Genomic DNA, 17,646 nt, shown 5'->3' with positions numbered 1-17,646 from the left:
ATTCTCTCTTGAGTGAGAGTACAGAAGGAAAAGTACTTTGGCTTATACACCTCAATATAGATGTACACAACACATGTGTATAAACTCATAAAGCTGCATGTCAAAGAGAGAAATGGTTATAAGACCATATATAGAGAGCTATGTGTATATTACTCTGACTATATTTTCAAACCATACTAAATTGACATTGTTGTCACACATTTAGTGTATATATACATATATTCACACACATATGTCTATATCCACATACTATTATGTGTATAAATGCATCTTCGGAGGAATTAAAATATATATCCATACACACATTTATATATATATATATATATATATATATATATATATATATATATATATATACAGAAAGAAAAATATTGAAAATTTGGAGGACAGGAAGATAAATTTTTTCATTATAAATTCACCTAAGTTTAAAATTCTCACAATAATTCATTTAAGAATTTTTCTTTCAAGTTCCGGGAAGATGGCGGAGGAGAAGCTGGAATCTGAACAAGCTCTCGCATAGAAAGCAGGTTTAGAGTTCCAATGAACAGTCCTAAGCCAGAGAATAACACCAAGTGTGCCATCACAGGACAGAGAGTTAGACAAGAGAGGGAAAGCCAAGGCAAGGAGACACATCTGAGCGCCTGCTAGCAGCCGCCGCGGCGGCGGCAGGGTTGCAGCGGCGACCGCAGCCGCGGCCATACCTGAGCGCTCACACAGAGAGTCCAGGACGAAGGAGCCAGACGCAGCGGGCGAGAGGATTCTACTCAACACCAGCAAGAACCGACAAGGAGCGGACATCTTCATCCTGCAGTTTGCAGACCAGAGACGACCCAGGATCCAAGGCTCGACGTGAGTAGAAGCCCGACCTCCTCACTCCTTCTCAGGGAGCAGAGGAGGGAAGGCCACCCCTCCCCCCCCCAGCACCGGTGATCTCCATCTTGGATATCGACAAAGCTCGGAGGAGCTACCAGCTCCAACTCAGGCCTTGGAATAAAACGAGTCATTTAACAGGTCACAAGGACTTAACGGCGAAGTGACCTGCCAGACTCAGCTCCATCCAGGGAAAAGTCACCCAGCTCAGGCACCAGCCATTGGAGTGGCTTTTCTCACTGGGTAACCAGAGCCAGAGGCTGCCCCTCCCTCTAGCAGCCTCCACAATCAATTGAAAAACAGAAACCCTGAGAATGGCTCCAGGGTGGGCACTGTGAATTTTTCACAAAATAGCCCCAGGGAAAAGCTACTGTTTGTTGAAAGGCCTCAACTCTACCAGAACCTAGCCTCATCACCCCTCTTTTGTGATTCTCAAAGCAGATCACCCTCCCATTAAACTAACCTGGGAGGGGGATCTCAAAATCTTGGGTAAAGCAGAGCATTTTTCTGCCTGTTCGAACAAACTGACTTAAGAAACCAATCAAGCCACAGGACCTGAAGCTGACCAGAGACTCCAACAAGAGGCTGGTTACAGACAAAAGGGAGATACAGGATTCTTCCCACCCCTCCCAAAAAAATCAAAAAAAAAAAATCAAAGAACTTTTTTTTTTTTCTTCTTTTCTTTTCTTTTTTTTTTTGGTACCTTATATATATAAAATTTTTTTTCCCCTTTTCTAAAACTTTTATTAATCTTTAATTTTTGCCTTTTTTGAAAAATACTTGTTTTCCAGTAACTTTTTTTCCCTCTTATAATTTTTATTTTAGGAATACGTGAATGTACGTTTTCCTTTCTTTTCTTGTCTTCTCTCTCTTTTTCTTTCTTTCTTAATTACCTTTTTGTTTTTTGTCTAGCTCTACTGAACTTCTGATCTTTTTTTTTCTCCCTTTCTTATCCTTTTCACCTTCTCCTTTCTTTTGTTCTTCTGTATGTGACTTAACTCTTGTCCTACACATCCTCAGATAAACCCATAGTTAACTAGTAGACCCTATCCCCCATTGTGTACACACTTAATCCACAAATTTATTACTCAATCTGAAACCTCTGAGACTTAAATTCCTTAATAGCAGTACTACCTCTTTATACCTATATAATATTTTAAGCATTTTTTAAATTTTTCACATCTCCTCTATCTCCCTCCTGTTTTCTCATTATATTCACATTCCTCTCTAAATAGATGGTCTTTCAATCTCCATAACTATATTAATTTGTACGCTTCTAATTTTTTTTCTGGTCTCTTTTCATTTCCCTTTCCCTTTCTTCTTTTTCTCTCCCTCTCTACTTGCATCCTACCCAACCTATTTCCTGCATTGAGATTAGGACATAGTTAACTCTCCCTGTGCCTCCCCACACCAATCTATTCCTAATTTTTACCCACATCTCTCCCTAACCCTAAAAATTTCTGGTTTTCCAAATTCTTCTCTGCGGTTCGAAGCCCATTAACATATAGTTGTTTGATGTTGAATAGATGTATCTGTTGAACTAGATTGTATCTGTAGACTATTGACTGTATAAATGCAAACGTTGGTTGATGGTTGCCTTAAGATAGTGTTCTAGCACAATACTGGTGCTATTTTCATCTCAAATGGGCAGAGCAAGCCGAAAAAACACAAGAAAAATGGCAAATCCGGGTATCTCAACTCCCAATCTTGATAATCAGGGGTCAGATCAGATAATGAACAATCCAGAGGAGAGTTCCCAAATAGCTCTACAAACACTGGTGGCAAACATGATAAATGAGAAGTTTGACAACTTACAAAGGACTCTGTATGAGCGTGATAGGGAGAGAGAGGAGGTATCCCAAAAGTTCATACAGGAATATCATAAGCGTGAGGAAGCTACTCAAAAACTGATACAGGATTTGCGTGAACAACTTGAGAATACTCAAAGAGAAAGGGAGGAATGGCATGAGCAGGCTGAGAACACTCAAAGAGATCTGCAGGAATCCCACGAACAGGAGGAAAGAGAACTACAGGAATCCCACAAACGGGAGGAAGCTAATCAAAGAGTAATTCAGGAATTGAGAGACCAGGTAGAGAACACACAAAGATCACTAAAGGCATTCATGGAATCCATTAACAAAGAGCTGAAGGAAGTCAGGGAGACCACAAAAGGAATGCTGAATGTAACCCAACAGAAGGAATGGGAGTCCAAAGAAACCATAACCAATCAATTAAGTGATTTGAGAACAAACACTGAACACCAAATTAAGGAAGTAAAGAAATTCATACAAGACCTAAAACAGAGCTTAAACAAAGAACTTGAAGCCATCAAAGCTGACCAATTAGAAGGAAAACAGATAAAAAACAAAGTAGAGAGTCTTGACAGCAGGTTAGACCATGCAGAAGATCGAATCTCAGGGACTGAAGACAGCCTAGATATTATAGAGAAAGAACATACAACCATCCAAGACAAGTCCAAGAAGTATGATAGATCTATCCAACACCTGGAAGACACCATCAGAAGGCCTAATCTAAGGATAATGGGTGTAGAGGAGCACCTAGAAACAGAAGTTAATGGTCTAGGAAATTTGTTTAACAGGATCCTAGCAGAGAACTTCCCAAACATACAAAAAGATAGGCCTATTCAGATACAAGAAGCTTTTAGAACCCCAAATAGACCAGACCAGAATAGGACATCCCACCGTCACATTATAATCCACACAGGATCAACTCAGACCAAGGAAAAGATCCTTAAAGCTGTGAAGGAGAAAAGGTTAATCACCTATAAAGGGAAACCAATTAGAATCACCTCAGATTTCTCAGCAGAGACAATCAAAGCAAGAAGAGCCTGGAATGATGTATGCCATGCCCTAAAAACAAACAACTATCAACCAAGAATACTGTACCCAGCTAAACTCTCCTTCATAACTGAAGGCCAAATAAAAACCTTCCATAGCAAAGAAAAATTGAAACAATACATCTCCACCAAACCAGCCCTACAAAAGATTCTTAAAGATGTCCTACACATAGAAAACCAACAAGACCGCAATAAAGGCCAAGAAACTGCACCCAAACTGAGAATCCAAGAACCATAGGAAGAACCCAGTTTTCGCAGCCCCCAAGAAGGTGGATAACATGGCAGGAACTCCCAAATACCTCTCAGTCCTATCTCTTAACGTTAACGGACTGAACTCTCCAATTAAGTGACATAGACTGTCTAGTTGGATTAAAAAACAAGACCCTTCTATCTGCTGCCTGCAGGAGTCACATCTTGCCCGTAAAAACAAACACATTTTCAATGTTAAAGGCTGGAACAAAATCTACCAAGCAAACGGTTCCCATAAACAGGCGGGAGTTGCAATCTTAATATCAGATAAAATAGACTTCAAATTAAAATTCGTGAGAAGAGATAAAGAAGGTCGCTACATACTAATTAAAGGATCTCTCCTTCAGGAGGATATTACAATTCTAAATATCTATTCGCCAAACAATAGAGCACCCAAATTTATCAAAGAAACACTACTTTCCCTCAAATCCCATATAGATCCAAAGACATTAATTGTTGGGGATTTTAACACACCACTCTCCCCACTAGATAGATCAACTCGGCAAAAACTCAACAGAGAAACCGCAGATCTTAACAGCTGCATAGATCAACTAGACTTAACAGACATCTACCGAACATTTCACCCAGCAGCATCAGAATACACGTTTTTCTCAGCAGCACATGGAACGTTTTCTAAAATAGACCACATTTTAGGCAACAAAGCAAACTTGTCTAAATTCAGAAACATTGAATTCATACCTTGCATTCTCTCTGACCACAAGGGAATAAAATTAGAACTCAACACCAAAAGCCACCAAAGAAAGTCCGGTATCACATGGAAGCTGAACAACACACTGTTGAATCAAGAGTGGGTCATGGAAGAGATTAGAAAGGAAATTCAAATGTTCATGCTATTCAACAAAAATGAACACACAAATTACCAGCTCCTCTGGGACACAGCAAAGGCAGTACTCAGAGGCAAGTTTATAGCTCTGACCTCCTACATCAACAAATTGGAGAGATCTGAAACTAGCAATTTAATGACACACATAAACCTCCTTGACAAAGAGCAGCAAGATAAACCCCAATCCAGTAGATGGAAAGAAATAATCAAAATTAAATCAGAATTAAATGAATTAGAATCCAAAAAAACTATAGAAAGAATCAACAAAACAAAGAGTTGGTTCTTCGAAAAACTTAACAAAATTGACAGACCCTTAGCAAACCTTATCAGAAAAAGAAGAGAACACACCCAAATTAATAAACTCAGAGATGAGAATGGAAACATCACCACAGAGACAACCAAGATTCAGAACATTATAAGGGAATACTTCTCAAAACTTTATGCTAATAAGTTTGAGAACTTGACAGAAATGGACCTCTTCCTAGCAAATATTGACATGCCAAAACTAAACCAAGATGAGTTAAACCAGCTTAACAGGCCCATATCAAGCATTGAAATAGAAACAGCAATAAGAGACCTCCCAGCTAAGAAAAGTCCAGGACCAGATGGTTTTACAGCGGAATTTTACAAGTCCTTCAAAGCAGAGCTCACACCAATACTCCTCCAACTCTTCAATGAAATTGAAAGAGAAAGCTCACTACCGAACACATTCTATGAAGCCATCATAACCCTCATCCCAAAACCAGGCAGGGACTCATCAAAGAAAGAGAACTATAGACCCATTTCTTTGATGAACATTGATGCAAAACTTCTCAACAAAATTTTGGCCAATCGACTTCAACAATTCATCCAAAAAATCATACACCATGATCAAACAGGATTCATTTCAGGGATGCAAAGCTGGTTCAATATACGCAAATCAATTAATATTATTCATCACATCAACAGGAGCAAGAATAAGAACCACATGGTTATCTCAATAGATGCAGAAAAAGCATTCGACAAGATCCATCACCCCTTTATGATGAAGGTTTTGGAAAAATTAGGAATCCATGGAACATTCCTCAATACAATAAAGGCTGTATACGACAAACCTACAGCCAGCATTATACTCAATGGTGAAAAACTAAAGCCATTTCCTCTTAACTCAATAACAAGACAAGGATTCCCACTCTCTCCACTTCTCTTCAATCTACTACTAGAATGCCTAGCTACAGCAATAAGACAAGATGCAGACATAAAGGGGATCCAAATAGGGAACGAAGAAATAAAACTCTCCCTCTTTGCAGATGACATGATCTTGTATTTAAAGAATCCCATAGACTCCACTCCCAAATTACTCAAGCTGATTCAAAACTTTGGCAAAGTAGCAGGTTATAAAATTAACCCCCCAAAATCAATGGCTTTTCTGTATGCCAACAATGAGAAAAGTGTGGCTGAAATTAGGAAAGCAACTCCATTTGTAATAGCCCCACAAAAAATAAAATACCTAGGAATTAACTTAACTAAAGAAGTGAAGGATCTCTATGATGAAAACTTTAAAATCTTGAAAAAGGAAATCAAAACAGAACTTAAAAAATGGCAAAACCTCCCATGCTCCTGGATTGGAAAGATTAACATCGTGATAATGGCAATACTTCCCAAGGCTATCTACAAATTCAACGCAATACCTATCCAAATTCCAACCTCATTCTTAAAGGAAATAGAAGAGGCAATCCAAAAATTCATATGGAACAATAAAAGACCCTGAATAGCAAAAACGCTCCTGAATGGAAAGAACACTGCTGGAGGAATATCAATACCAAACTTCAAACTCTACTATACAGCCATAGTAATCAAAACAGCTTGGTATTGGCATAAGAACAGACCTCAGGACCAATGGAATAGAATTGAAAACCCAGAAGTGAACCTACAGACCTATAGCCATCTAATCTTCGATAAGGGTGCTAAAACAATAGAATGGAAGAAAGACAACCTCTTCAGTAAATGGTGCTGGCAAAATTGGTTAACTACATGTAGAAAACTTAAGCTAGACCCTTATATATCACTCTGTACCAGAATCAACTCCAAATGGATCAAAGACCTTGAACTCAAAGCAGACACTCTGAAAACATTACAGGATGGAATAGGAGAAACCCTGGGTCTCCTTGGCTCAGGCCGAAATTTTCTGAATAGAGACCCGGAAACACAACAAATCAAAGAAAGGTTGGACAAATGGGATTGCATAAAGTTGCAGAGCTTCTGCAGGGCAAATGACATAGCTAGCAAGATCAATAGAAAGCCCACGGATTGGGAGAAGACCTTTACTAGCCATACAACGGACAAGGGTCTCATATCTAAAATATACTTGGAACTCAAAAAATTAAACCCCCCAACAACAAATCCTCAAAGAAACAACTGCCCAATAAATAAGTGGGCGAAAGACTTAAAGAGAAACTTCTCTGAAGAAGAAAGAAGGATGGCCAATAGACACATGAAGAAATGTTCAACATCCCTAGCCATAAAAGAAATGCAAATCAAAACAACATTGAGATATCACCTCACTCCAGTTAGAATGGCAAAAATCAAGAACTCTAACAACAACAGATGCTGGAGGGGATGTGGACAGAAAGGAACCTTACTTCATTGTTGGTGGGAATGTAAACTTGTTCAACCACTTTGGAAAGCAATATGGAGGTTCCTCAAAAGACTTCACATAGAGCTCCCCTATGACCCAGCAATCCGACTTTTGGGCATTTACAATAATGTTTACAAAAAAGACCACACTAAAGCTACCAGCACAACTATGTTTATTGCAGCATTATTTACCATAGCTAAGATATGGAACCAACCCAGATGCCCCTCAGTAGATGAATGGATCAAGAAAATGTGGTATATATACACAATGGAATTCTATGCCTCCATCAGAAAGAATGATATTGCCTCATTTCTTAGGAAATGGAAAAACTTGGAAAAAATTATATTAAGTGAAGTAAGCCAGGCCCAAAGAAACGTAGGTCCCATGGTTTCCCTTATTTGTAATATCTAGTATATGTATGAGTCAAGCGGAAAAGGTCAGATAATGTGATGTCAGGAAAATGAACCCTTAGATGTTTATTTTAATGTTTTTTTCTTTCATGCATGTGTTTCTAACACATTTATAAGATTATCTCTTTGTTGCTTTGTATGTCCCTCCCCCACAGTATAACCCCTGCTTTCACTATATTTGATGTCAGTATAACTTGTGGAGGAGATGGGGAAAAACCAGTTGTTTAAGGATACAGGTGGACCTGTTGCAACAATGAGAAGTACAAATTGTCATGTCCAAAACGAGCTTTACACTGTTGGTGGGGGGTGGGGTGGGGGGGGAAGGAGAAGGATTTTGATTAGGGGGGTAGGGGGGAGGCTGGGAAGGGATGTAAAGGGTAAACAAAGGAGGAGGCTGCAATGCTTGGTAAGAAATGTACGCATTATCCTGCCCATGTAACTGTAACTCCTCTGTACAGTATGTTCACAAATAAAATTAAATTAAATTAAAAAAAAAAAAGAATTTTTCTTTTTCTTTTTTTTAATTGTGAAAATACCGTACAGAGGGGTTACAATTACATGGGCAAGATAATGAGTACATTTCTTATCAAGCATTGTTACCTCTTCCTTCGTTTCTCCTTCCATCCCTTCCCAACACCCCCTTCTCCTCTCTCATCCCTCCACCTCCTGCCCCATGCCAAAGTTGTAAAGTTTATTTTTCCACATAACGACTTGTATATCTCATTATTGCAATGGGTCCACCTGTATCCCTATTTAAACAATTTGTTTTTGCCCTTCCCCTCCCCAAATTATACCAACATCAAATACAGTGAAAACAGGGGTTATATCATGGGGGAGGAACATACAAAGCAACAAAGAAATCATCTTATAAATATGTTAGAAACAATAACAAGAAAGAAAAAAAGTTTGAGTCCTTATCTTGGGGTTCATTTCACCAAACATCAACTTATCTGACTGTTTCTGCTTGTCTCAAATATATACTAGTAGTTGCAAATAAGGGATACCATGGGACCTATGTTTCTTTGGGCCTGGCTTACTTCACTTAATATAATTTTTTCCAAGTCTTTCCATTTCCTAACAAATGGGGCAATGTCATTCTAAATTAACAACAAAATGAACATAAGAACAAGTAGCTACAAGGAAAAAATAAGGAGAAGTGTGGAAACTGGAACTCTATTCAACATTTCATGAGTTAAAATTGATATTCATATTGGAAGGTTAGATGTCTAAAGGAACACTCTAAACAAGAATGAGCTTGCCTTTGAACCAAGAATAAGTATACCCCCATCAAAATCCCAATGGCATTCCTTACTGAAATAGAGAAAACAATCCAAAAATTCATATGGAACAACAAAAGACCTAGAGTAGCCAAAGCAATTCTAGGCAAAAGAAACAATAGTGCGATTGCTGGGTCAAAGGGGAGATTTATGTGGAGGCTTTTGAGGAACCTCCATACTCCTACAACTCCGCAGTGGTAGGGTTCTCTTTTGGCCGCATCCCTTCCAGCATCTGTTGTTATTAGATTTCTTGATTGTAGCCATTCTAACTGAAGTGAAATGGAATCTCAAAGCTTTCTTGATAGCATTTCTTTTATGGCTAGAGAAGTTGAACATTTTTTCATGTGCCGATTGTCCATTCTTATTTCCTCTTCAGAGAAGTCTCTCTTTAAGACATTAGCCCACTTGTTGATGGGGCAGTGGTTTCTTTGAGGAGGTTTTTATGGAGGATTTAATTGTTTGAGTTCTAAGTATATTTTAGATATGAGGCACTTGTCTGTTGTATAGCTAGTGAAGACCTTCTCCCAGTCTGTGGGCTTTCTATTGATCTTACTAGCTATGTCCTTTGCCATGCAGAAATTTTCATGTATTCCCATTTGTCCAACCTTTCTTTCATTTGTTGTGTTTCTAAGTCTCTATTAAGAAAATTTGGAGCTCTAGAGTTTCTCTTATTCCTTCCTGTAATGTTTTCAGGGTGTCTGCTTTTACTTCAAGATCTTTCATTCATTTGGAGTTGATTCTGGTGCACGGTCATATATAAGGATCTAGCTTTAGTTTTCTACAGGTGTTTAAACAATTTTGCCAGATCATTTACTGAAGAGGCTATCTTTCTTCCATTTGATTTTTTTGGCTTCCTTATCGAAGATTAGGTGGCTATAGGTCTGAGGGTTCATTTCTGGGTCTTCTGCTTTATTCCATTGGTTTTCAGGTCTGTTCTTGTGCCAGTACCAAGCTGTTTTGATTACTATGGCCTTGTAGTAGAGTTTGAAATCTGGTATTGTTATTCATCCAGCACTGTTCTTTCTGCTAAGGATTATTTTTGCTATTCGGGGTCTTTTATTGTTCCATATGAATTTTTAGATTGCTTCTTATATTTCATTAAAGAATGAGTTTGGACAACAAATCAAAGAAAGTTTGGACAAATAGGATTGCAAGAAGCTGCAGAGTTTCTGCATGGCAAAGGACATAGCTAGCAAGATCTATAGAGAGCCCACAGCTTGGGAGAAGATCTTCACTAGCCATACAATGGATAAGGGTCTCATATCTAAAATATACTTGGAACTCAGAAAAATAAATCCCCCAACAACAAATCCTCACAACTGCCCAATAAACAAGTGGGCTAAAGATTAAAAAAAAAAAAACTTCTCTGAAGGAGAAATAAGAATGGCTAGTAGACATATGAAGAAATGCTCAACCTCTCTAGCCATAAAAGAAATGTAAATCAAAACAACATTGAGATTCCACCTCATCCCAGTTAAAATAGCTATAATCAAGAACTCTAATAACAACAGATGCTGGAGAGGATGTGGCCAAAAGGGAACCCTACTGCCGGGTTGGTGGGAGTGTAAATTTGTTCAACCATTTTGGAATGCAGTATGGAGGTACCTTAAAAGACTCCATATAGATCTCCCCTATGACCCAGCAATCCCATATTGATGGCTAATGCATTGAATTTGTAGATAGCCTTGGGAAGTATTGCCATTTTCACGTTGTTAATCCTCCTTGTCCAGAAGCATGGGAGGTTTTTCTACTTCCTTAGCTCTGCTTTAATTTCCTTTTTCAGATTTTAAAAGTTTTCATCATCAAGGTCTTTCACTTCTTAAGTTTATTCCTAGGTATTTTATTTTTTGTGGGGCTATTACAAAGAGTTGTTTTCCTGATTTCAGCTATGCTTTTCTCATTATTGGCATATAGGAAAGCCATTGATTTTCTTTTCTGTCCATGTGGGGCTTGTACTCTGGGCCTGAGCATTGTCCCTCAGCTCTCTTCAACTCAAGACAAGCACACTACTACTTGTTCCACGGTGCCATTTCCAGTGTTTCTGATGGTTTATTGGAAATTAGAGTCTCACAGACTTTCCTGCCTGGGCTGGCTTTGAACCACGATCCTCAGGTCTCAGCCTCCTGAGTAGCTAAGATTACATGCATGAGCCACCAGCGCCTGGCAAGCCATTGATTTTTGAGGGTTAGTTTTATACCCTGCTACTTTGCCAAAGTTTTGAATCAGCTCGAGGAATTTAGGAGTGGAGTCCATCAAGTGCTTTAAATACAAGATAATGCAAAGAGGAAGAGTTTTGCTTCATCTTTCCCTATTTGGATCCCCTTTATATTTGCATCCCCTATAACCCAGCAATCCCACTTCTGGGCATTTACTCAAATGAAAACAAACAAGGCCATACTAAATCTACCAGCACAACTATGTTTATCGCACTATTATTCACCATGGTTAAGCTATGGAACCAACCCAGATGCCCCTCAGTAGATGAGTGGATCAAGAAAATGTGATATATATATATATATATACATACATACATATATATATATATATATGTATATATATATATATGGAATTCTATGTTTCTATCAAAAAGAATAACACCATGACACTACCCCATTTGTTAAGAATTGAAAGACCTGGAAAAAGATCATATTAAGTGAAGTAAGCCAGTCCCAAAGAAATTTAAAACCGAAGGTTTCCCTTATTTGCAATAATTAGTATACATATAGGATAATCTTATCAGATGTGCTGAAAAATATCAAAAGTTATGTATATATGACCATACAAGATGATGCTAAGTGAAATGAACCTCAAGATATGGACACAAGAGATCTGTCTTTGTTGTTGTTTTAAATGTCCTATGTGATTATTTTTCCTTTGCATGTTCTTCCCCCTATGATATATCTCCTGTTGTCACTGTACTTGATTTTGGTACCCTGCATCTTGGATATACATTTGTCTAATCTGGAGAGGGGACAAGGAATAACAAAATGGTGAAACAAAGATGAAGGGTGACCCATTATATCAAGGATACCCACAGGACAGTATACTAGAAATTGACTTTATAACTTTGGGCAGGGCTGGGTGGGAGCATGGGGGTGGCGGAGGGAAGGGATAGTGGGACAAGAACAAGGGAAGGGATAACAATGATCAACAATTAATGTGCTCATTGCCTTCCTCACGTGACTGTAATCCCTTTGTATAGTATCTTTACAATAAAATAAAAATTTAAATAAAGATCAGCACAGAAGGGATCATGATACCACTCTTCAAGCTCTATTATAGAGCAAAAATAACAAAGACAGTTTGGTATTGGCACAAAAACAGACCCCAAGACCAATGGAGCAGATTAGAAGATCCAGAAATAAAGTCACACACTAGAGTCAGCTGATATTTGACAAAGGAGCTGAAGATATATATAGAAGAAGCATAGCCTCTTAAATTATTGGTGCTGGGAAAACCAGGCAGTCACATGCAGAAAAATAGAAGTGGACCCCAGCCTGTCATCATGCACTAACATCAACTAAAAATGGATTAAAGACCTTAACATCAAACCTGAAACTCTGAAACTACTGCAGGACAGAGTAGGGGAGACATTTGAACTTATAGGCACAGGCAGAAACTTCCTGAACAGAGCCCCAGGGCCACAACAAATTGGAGAGACTCAACAAATGGGACTTTAAAATCACTGTATTTGATGTTGGTATAACTTGTGAAGGGGAAAGGAAAAAACAAATAGTTTAAATAGGTGTACCCATTGCAATAATGAGATGTACAAATTGTTATGTCGAAAACAAACTTCACAACTTTGGTGGGGAGGTGTAGGTGGGGGGGGGAGGGAGATGGGAAAGGATGGGAAGGGGAAACAAAGGAGAAGGCAACAATGCTTGATAAGAAATGTACTCATTATCTTGCCCATGTAATTGTAACCCCTCTGTACACTATTTTCAGAATAAAAAATAAAATATAATAAAAAGTTTCTGCACAGCTAAAACCACAGCTACCAAACTGAAAAGAAAGCCAACTAATTGGGAAAAGTATTTACCAACAATATATTAGACAATGGCCTAATATCCATATATACAGGGAGCTCGAGAAACAAACCCCTCCCAAACCTAACAAACCAATCATAAAATGGACAAAGGAACTAGAGAGAGTTCTCAGAAGAAGAGATAAAAATGGCAAAGAAACATATGAGGAAATGTTCATCATCCCTGGTCATAAAGGAAATGGAAATAAAAACAACCCTGAGATACCACCTTACTCCAGTCATAATGGCCTATATCCTAAATTCAGACAATGACAAATGCTGGCGGGGATATGGAGAAAGAGGAACTCTGTGGCATTGCTGATGGGAATGTACACTAATAAAACCACTTTGGAAAGCAGTCTGGAGGTATCTCAGAAAGTTAAATATAGACCTTCCCTATGACCCAACCATACCACTCCTAGGCACCTACCATGAGCAATAGGAAAGAGGATATAAAGACACATGCACTTCCACATTCACTGCTGCAATGTTCACAATAGCCAAGATATGTAAACAACCCAGATGCTCACCACAGATGAATGGATCCAAAAATTGTGGTATCTATATAATGGGATATTATGCAGTCATTAGAAAGGACAAGACAATACATTCACAGGGTTTGGATGGAACTAGAACAAATCATTTTGAGTGAGGTAAGCCAAGATCAGAGAGATGCTAAATTCAAAATGCAAGGAGATATGAAAAAATTAAACAGAATCAAGAAACAAAGAGCCTCTTGACAACATATATGGTATATATGTGTATATATATATATATATATATATATATATATATATATATATATGCACACATCTGAGGGAAGCTAGAAGGAGGGCACAAAATCAGAGGGAAACAGGGGAAAGTATACAACAGAGAACAGAGGAGCCTATCAGCTGCACTGAACATTGATGAAAATAAACTAAACAACTCAAGGACAGCGATGAGAAGCAGGGAATGAGAGGGAAAGATGGAACAGCTTACACTACCCAAAAGGAAAGGAATGTACATATCACCCCGTGTAGAAGAAATAGTTGTATTGTCAAAGCTCATAGAATTTACAAAGTTTATAGACCATGGTAATGACAATGTGCCTTGTAAAAGTTAAAATATGTTCTTGACTTAACTAAGTAATCACTATCCCACAGTACTGTGAAATTTGTGAAATTTATGTAATCACTTAATCTCAATAAAAATTATTTTTAAAAAGAATAAATAGAGCTGGGAAGGTGGCTCAGGGGTAGAGCACTTGTCTTACATGCATGAGGCCCTGGGTTCGATTCCTCAGCACCACATAAGCAGAAAAATGCCAAAGTGGTGCTGTGGCTCAAGTGGTAGAGCGTTAGCCTTGAGCTGAAGAGCTGAGGGATAGTGCCCAGGCCCAGAGCTCAGACCCCACGACCGGACCCCCCCCCAAAAAAGAATAAATATACATATTATTTTACAGTAATGACAGCAAAAGTGGGACACAAATGGTTATTCATTCTGGTGGCTATTTCTAATCACAAAATAAATGCTAGGAAAAATCTAAACCTGGAACATAAGCTTGTGCATACACATGCTATACAACTTGGACATTAAAATTTGAAAATTGTTAGCACAAAATTGCTGTGAACCTAAAAGAAGGTCCATAGAAATAATAAATAACTATATGTTTGCATGTATATATATATATATATATACATATATATACACACACATGTATGTATGTGTGTGGGGGTGAGGGTCTTGAATCCCATGCTGGGTATTCAGTGCTATATGTATATATATACACACATGTATGTATATGTGTGTGGGGTGAGATCTTGAATCCCATGTTGGGTGTTCAGTGCTATATGTATATATATATATACACATGTATGTATATGTGTGTGGGGTGAGGTCTTGAATCCCATGCTGGGTGTTCAGTGCTCTTGTTTGCCTTCTTCACTCAAGGGTTGACACTCTATCATGTGCTTGCTTCTTGCTGCTTGGTAACTTATTAGATATGTGATCTGGGAAGGCTCAGAACTGCAGCCTTCAGACCACAGCCTCTTGAATAGGATTGTAGACATGAGCCACTGATATCCTGCATACCTAGCTATTGAATATTTTACTCTGTGAATATTGTGCATGATTTTTCTAGTGTTGTAATCTAGACATCCTTTGGAGTCCCAGCAGTTCAATTGACAAGTCATATAACCTTCTTCCAACATTTGAAGGTAACATGACAGTCATTATAAGTTTTGTTTAGCACACAGGAATCACAGGTATGAATCAAACACATTTTGTATACAGTAAGATATTAACAACAAAATGTTTTTTCCAAATAGTGTAATTCCTTAGAAAGCTAAAGTCAAAGTTCAGCAAAATAAAACATTAGAAAGTAAAGAGGGGGGTGGGCTCAAGGGTAAAAGTATAGAAAAATGAAGAAAAGGGGGAAAATGCAGTCAAGACTCCAATGTATATCTTAAACAATTAAGAATCATGAAGGAAGGGCTAGGTAGAGGAAGGGTAGGTGAGAATGTTGAAAGGAATGACACTGATCAGATGCATTCAAACACTGCTTTCTTAAATGGCAATTCCTTTGCACAGCTACTTAAAGATAAAAACTCTTAAAAATAAAAACATTAAAAATATTTTATATATTTACACCTTTTTAGGAAAACAGGAGCATAATGGTCAAATGGAAACAAATGTTAGTAAGAAAAACAAACACACACAGATAGATAATAGTAATAGATAGATATTTGTGAGATAGATAGGTAGATATTTGTGTATATGAGATTGTGTATATACATCTTTGCATGCAGGATTTGGCCAAGGATGAGCAAACAAACTTAGATTTAGTCTACCTCATTACACCAGGTGACAGGATTACTTTAGTGGGAGTCCTTGAGGGTGATTGGTTCATCATCGGTTCTCAAAACTTGTCTACTCATTGAAATCATTTGTCAGCTTACTAATAAAGAAAAAAAAATCTATTGATGACTGTACCGTATTTCTTCAGAAAATATTTTAACTGTTGTTATCTACATTAGGTAAGCCAGGAGTATTAATCTCTCCCAGGTGCTAGCAAGATGCAACAGGTTCCAGGAACACATAATTCAGAGATGTAATATCAAATTCACATTCAGCACCACGGATTGCTTTAGAAGGCTTCAGTGGATTCCCTTCCTGAGGATTTTGTCCGTGACATAGATAAATAACTTGACATTCAAATTGTTCCATGGGGAATGTTGGGAAACATCTTTTCATGCTGCTTTACCAAATGATACAAGTCTTGCTAAAATACTATATTCCTTAAGATGAACGAAGGTCATTACTCTCAATCATTGGGTTATTTTATTATGCCTTGGTTCTGTTGTAGTATCTTCTTTGCACAAATAATGAGGTGAATCGGGGAATGTGGCTTTTCTACATCTGAATCTAGATAGGCTTGTTCTTCTATCATGAATGTCTGTGAACATCTCTCTATATGTGTCTCCTGATAACCTCACAGTTATACTAACTCCATACATGAGGGTTTTTGGGTACCATTACAGAGCTCTGTCTGATTGCTGGGCCTTGTCAGAACAGATACTATTAAGACACAGACCTCCATCTGCTAGGATTTCAGCCCAGTAAGGTAATGTGCAGAGGTTTAAACATGTTTGATGATCAAGTTTTCTAACAGGTATAGAACCCAGTTCCTATTACAGAACTAGGAAAAAACCTTCACTTTCCTGCTCTCCAGCCAACATCACAATGTGCCCAATGTTAAGGATTTATATCCATGATGGAAGGACCAAACTCACAGAGCTAAAGATAATCTCACTATGCCTAAGCCAAAGGCTGATAAGCTGATTACCATAGAAAGTTTAAAGCATGAGAAACTGGAAAACAGAACACTGAATGTCTCTTATTATCAGCAACTGTGCACAGCAGATGCTGGTGATCATCAATCACAACACGCAGATAAACAGATCAGAGAAAAATATTGTGGACGGCCTCAAATTCTGAATCTTGGCATCTAACTGAATTTAGCACCAAGTACCAGTGTGAATTCAAATATGTGTGAATCACAGTAATCATGGGAAATACTAAATCACACATTTCATGATTTATCCAGGCTACCAAAAACACTGCACTCAGTGTGCTACAAGTTCTAGTATGCTTTTTAGAGCCAAACTTCTAAAGAGTTAGGTGGCATGCATGCACACACACACACACACACACACACACACACACACACACACACACACACACACACACACACAGAGTTTTATTCCTTTCCAACAAACTACTCTTATTGCAGCATATAGAAACAATTACATATATATGTGTGTGTGTTGTTATTTAAATATAAATCTGTGTATCCAATCAGGTAACTGAACACCTAGAATCTATGAAACTACCAATATTCCCAAGCACAGACAATTAACTAAACAATCACAAGAGATTAAATGAGAGAGATTAAGTATAATATAAGTAGCTTGTGATGTAGTCAGTGGAAGAAGTGCTACAGATAAATTCGAGG

Source organism: Dipodomys spectabilis, unplaced genomic scaffold (genome assembly GCF_019054845.1).
Source record: "Dipodomys spectabilis isolate Male_0828 unplaced genomic scaffold, ASM1905484v1 ptg000197l, whole genome shotgun sequence".
In the NCBI taxonomy this organism is placed as follows: Eukaryota; Metazoa; Chordata; class Mammalia; order Rodentia; family Heteromyidae; genus Dipodomys; species Dipodomys spectabilis.
This window is presented reverse-complemented; position numbering follows the sequence as displayed.